A 6,000-nucleotide genomic window follows, 5' to 3' on the forward strand; every position below is an offset into this window, starting at 1 on the left:
TCTGTATTTCAGTGTCTTTGGTTATATTTTGCTTGCTTGTTTGTTTTGTTGTTTAGGTTCTTATTAAAGAGGTCATATTGACCTCTCAAATAAAATATGAAATCATATCGTATTTGTCTTTCACCGCCTGGCTTATTTCACTCAGCATAATGCTTTCCAATTCCATCCATGCTGTTGCAAAGGGTAGGAGCTCCTTCTTTCTTTCTGCTGAGTAGAAATCCATTGTGTAAATGTACCATAGCTTTTTGATCCATTCATTTACTGATGGGCACCTAGGTTGCTTCCAACTCTTGGCTATTGTAAATTGTGCTGCTATGAACATTGATGTGCATAGATTCTTTTGGATTTGGTGTTTTAGGGTTCTTAGGATATACTTCTAACAGTGGAATTGCTTGGGCAAGAGGCAATATTCATTGTTAGTTTTCTGAGAAAATTCCATACTATTTTCCATAATGGTTGTACCAGTCTGCAATCCCAACAACAGTGAACTAGGGTCCCCTTTTCCCCACAATCTCTCCAGCATTTGTTGTTGGTTGCTTTGTTTATGATGGCCATCCCAACTGGTGTAAAGTGGTATCTCATTGTGGTTTTAATTTGCACCTATCTGATAGCTAGCAATATTGAGCATCTTTTCATGTGTCTCTGGATCCTTTCTATGTCCTCCTTGGAGAAGTGTCTGTTCAAGTCCTTTGCCCATTTTTTAAATTGGGTTGCTTCTCTTATTAGAGTGGAGTCATGTGAGTTCTTTGTATATTTTGGAGATTAAACCTTTGTCTGAGGTATCATTGGCAAATATGTTTTCCCAAACAGTTGGTTCTCTTTTTATCTTAATACTGTTTTCTTTAGGCATGAGGAAGCTTTTTATTTTGATGAGATCCCATTTGTTTATTCTTTCCTTTATGTCCCTTGTTCTAGGGAACATATCAGTAAAAAAGTTGCTGCATGAAATATCTGATATTTTTTCTGCCGATGTTCTCCTCTAGGATTTTAATGGTGTCACAGCTTATATTTAAGTCTTTTATCCACCCTGAATTTATTTTGGTGTATGGTGTAAGTCAGTGCTCAAGTTTAATTTTTTTGGACATAGCTGTTCAGTTCTCCCAACACCATTTGTTGAAGAGGCTATTTTTACTCCATTTTGTGTTACTGCCCCCTTTATGGAATATTAATTGACTGTAAAGAGTTGGGTTTATTTCTGGGCTCTCTGTTCTGTTCCATTAGTCTATGTGCTTGTTTTTATGCCAGTACCAGGATGCTTTTATTGCAGTAGCCTTGTAATACAGTTTGGTATCAGGTATTTTGATTCTTCCTGCTTTGTACTTCTTTCTCAAAATTGTAGCTGTTATTCGTGGTTGTTTATGGTTCCACATAAATTTTTGAAGTGTTTGTTCTATGTCTGTGAAGTATGTCATTGGTACTTTAATAGGTATTGCATTGTTTTATAAATTGCTTTGGGTAGTATGGACATTTTGATGATGTTAATTCTTCCAATACATGAATGTGGTATACGTTTCTATTTGTTTTTGTCTTTCTTGATTTCTTTCTTCAGTGTTGTGTAGTTTTCTGTAAATAGGTCTTTTACCTCCTTGATTAGGTTTATTCCCAGGTATTTTATTTTATTTTTTGTTATATCAAACGGGATATTTTTTTCTTGATTTCTGCTTCTGCTGTTTCAGTTTTAGTATACAAAAATGCCTTTGATTTCTGGATATTGACTTTGCATCATTCTGTTTTTCCAAATTCATTTATTACATCAAGCAGTTTTTAGGTAGAGTCTATTTTCCATGTACACTATCATGTCATCTGCAAACAATCACAGTTTTGTTTCCTCCTTTCCGATTTGGATGCCTTTTATTTCCTTTTCTTGTCTGATTGCTGTGGCTAAAACTTCCAATACTATATTCAACAGAGGTGGTGAAAGTGGACAACCTTGTCTTGTTTCTGTTCTTAGTGGAAAAGATTTTAGTTTTTGCCCGTTGAGTATGATGTTGGCTGTAGGTCTTTCATAGGCCTTTATTATATTGAGGAATGCTCCCTCCATTCTCACTTTGCTGAGTGTTTTTATCATAAATGGGTGTTTCAAAAAATCTAAAATGATAGAAGACTCCCAAGCTTTTTTTCATGAAGCCAGTATCATCTTAATTCCAAAACCAGATAAAGACACAACAAAGAAAGAAAATTTCAGGCCAATATCACTGATGAACAGAGACGCTAAAATCCTCAACAAAATATTGGCGAATCACATCCAATAATACATTAAAAAGATCATACACCATGACCAAGCTGGATTCATCCCAGGGATTCAAGGATGGTTCAATATTCACAAATCAGCAAATGCAACGCATCACATAAACAAAAGCAAAGACAAAAATCACATGATCATATCAACAGAGGTGGAAAAAGCTTTTGATAAAGTACAAGGTGGGAGTTATTAATACTAGCAAACCCGCTGGAAGGGGGAATCCAGAAACAAAGAAGCCACCAATGGGGAAAGAGCAATTACAACAAGAGAGCCCACACAAACAGGAGAAAGGGAAACACTAGAAAATCCAAACGAGGAGGTAAAAGAGTCAATACCACTGACTCCCAATCCCCTACCACAGACATTCCCCCTATGAGACAGCTGGCAAAGCAGAGCACCTGGAATCACAAAAACAAACAAAAAGATGCATCTGAAATGGGAAGACAAAGAAAGAACCCACAATCAAAAGAATGGAAATTTCACTAGTAAAAAAGATAAATGAAATGGAGGCAAGCAAACTATGAGATATAGAATTCAAAAGAATGGTTATACAGATTCTCAAGGTTCTCACAGATAGCTGCAGGAACTGAGTGGGAACCACAACAGTATGAAAAAGCAAACCAAAACTATAAACAAGAACCAGAAATAAATGAGTAAAATATCTGAAATAAAAGAAAACACTGAAATAAAATTTTCAAATAAACAACATAACCCTACATCTGCAAGAACTGGGAGGAACAACAACAAACAAAGCCCAGAATGAGTAGAAGGAAGGAAATAACCAAGATCAAAGCAGAATTAAATGATATAGAAACTAAAAAAAAACAATTCAAAGGATCAATGAATCCAGGAGCTGTTTCTCTGAAGAGATAAACAAAATTGACAAGCCTTTAAACAGACTCATCAAGATGAAGAAAGAGACAACCCAAATAAACACAATCAGAAATGAAAGAGAAGAGATTACAACTGCTACCATAGATATACAAAGGATTGTAAGAAATTACTATGAAGTAATGTATGCCAAGAAATTTGAAAACCTAGGTGAAATGGACAAATTTCTAGAAAATATAATCTTCCAAAACTGAATGGAGAAGCAAAAAGCCTGAACAGAACAATAGGAATTGGAGAAATCAAAGTTGTACTATTAAAACTTTCAACACACAAAAGGCCTAGACCAGCCAGTTTCAAAGGAGAATTTTATAAAATATTTAAGATAGAGCTAACACCTATGCTTCTCAGACTCTTCCAAAAATTCCAAAAAAAAGGGAAGACTCCCAAACTCTTATTTTGAAGCTATCATACCACTAATCTCCAAATCCCCAGATGAAGACACAACAAAGAAAGAAAACTACAGGCAAATATTGCTAATAAATATAGATGCTAAAATCCTCAAAAAATATTGGCAAACTGCATCCAGCAATACATTAAAAAGGTCATACACCATGATCAAGTGGTATTCATCCAAAAGATGCAAGGGTGATATAATATTCATAAATCAGTAAACAGAATACATCCCACAAGCAAAAAGAAAGGCAAAAATCACATGATCATATCAATAGATGTGGAAAAAGCATTAGTTAAGATACCCACTTATAATAAAAACATTTTATTGCCCATTTATGATAAAAAACACTCAACAGAGTTGGAGTAGAGTGAGCATGTTTCATCATAATAAAAGTCGTGTATAAGAAACCTACAGCCTACATCATACTCAACAGGCAAAAACTAAAAACTTTCCCACTAAGATCAGAAAAAAGACAAGAATGTCTGTTTTTATCACTTCTGTTTGACACGGTATTGGAAGTCCTAGCCATAGCAATCAGACAAGAAGAAGAAATAAAAGGCATCCAAAATGGAAAGGAGGAAGCAAAATTGTCATTGTTTGCAGATTATATGAGAGTGTACATAGAAAACTCTGTAGACTCCACCAGAAAACTACTCAACCTAATAAGTGAATTTGGTAAAACAGTGGATTACAAGGTCAATATTCAGAAATTGAAGTCATTTTTACACACAAACAACAAAGTGCACCAAACAGAAAATAGGAAAGAAATCCTACTTGCTGTAGCATCAAGAAAATAAAGTACCTAGGAATAAAGTTAACCTAGGAGGTAAAAGTCCCTTACTCAGAAAACTACAGAACACTGAAGAAATAAACTGAGGAAGACACAAATAATTGGAAGAATATACTATATTGATGGTTGGAAGAATTTATATCAAAATGTCCATACTACCTAAAGCAATTTATAGATTCATCAAGATCTCTATTAAAATTTCAATGACATATTTATTTCACAAATATAGCACAAACATTTCAAAAACTTATATGCAGCCATAAATGATCTTGAATAGTTGCACCAATTTGAGAAATAAGAACAGAAGAGGAATCACAATACCTGATGTCAAACTATATACAATCCATTGTAATGAAAACATACTGGTGCTGGCATAATAATGAACACACAGATCAATGGAAGAGGATATAGTCCAAGAATAAACTCATGCCTCTATGGTCTATTAATATTTGATGAAAAGGGCAGGATCATAAAATGGAGTTATAATAGCTTCTTTAACAAATGGTATAGGGAGATCTGGACATTTACGTGCAAAAAATGAAACTTGACCACCAACATACACCATACACGAAATAAACTCAAGATGGGTAAAAGACTTAAATGTAAGTCATGATACCATAAAAATCCTAGAGGAGAACATAGGCAGAAAAATCTTAGATATTCCACATAACAATATTTTCACCAATATATCCCCTAGAACAAGGGACATAAAGGAAAGAATAAACAAATGGGTTCTCAACAAAATTAAAAGCTTCAGCATGACTAAAGAAAAGACCAGCAAAATTAAAAGGGAACCAACCATATTGTGAAATATGTTCACCAATGGTACTTTGGACAAGGGTTTGATCTTCAGAATATATAAAGAACTCACATGACAACACACCAGAAAGACAAACTATCCAATGAAATAATGGGAAATGGTCTGGAGTAGACGCTTTTTGAAGGAGGACATACAGAGGGCCCAGAGAGATTTAAAAAGATGCTCAGCATCAGTAGCCATCAGTAAGATGCAAATTGAAATCGCAGTAAGATACCACTTCACATTGGTCAGAATGGTCATCATAAACAAATTGACAAACAACTGGTGCTGCTGAGATTATGGAGAAATGGAACCATAGTTCACTGTTGATGGGAATGCATACTGATATAGCCACTGTGGAATACAGTATGGGATTTCCTCAGAAAACTAAAAATGGAACTACCTCTTGACTCAGCAGTTCCACTGCTGGGATTATACCCTAAGAATCCTGAAACCCCAATGTTCATAGCAGCACAATCCACAATAGCCATGTGCTGGAAGCAACCTAAGTGCCCATCAGTGTATTACTCAATGAAAAACCAATGGTACATTTACACAATGGAATACTCTGCAGCAGAAAGAAAGAAGCAGCTTCTACCATTTGCAACAGAATGTGTGGAACTGGAGAGAATTGTGCTAAATGTAATAAGCCTGGTGGTGAAATACAAATGTCATATGATTTTACTATAAGTTGAACTTAACAAAACAAACAAGCAAGCAAGATAGAACTAGAGACATTAAAATAAACAACAAACTGATAGTAACCAGAGGGGAGAGAGGAGGGGGATAACAGAGCAAAAAAAGAGAAGGGTTTTCAAGGAACATGTATAAAGGACCCATGGACAAAGCCAAAAGGGGTATGATTGAGGGTGGACTGTGGTGGT

This window comes from Artibeus jamaicensis, unplaced genomic scaffold (assembly GCF_021234435.1).
Source record: "Artibeus jamaicensis isolate MK-2021 breed Jamaican fruit bat unplaced genomic scaffold, CSHL_Jam_final scaffold_916, whole genome shotgun sequence".
NCBI classification, from domain to species: domain Eukaryota; kingdom Metazoa; phylum Chordata; class Mammalia; order Chiroptera; family Phyllostomidae; genus Artibeus; species Artibeus jamaicensis.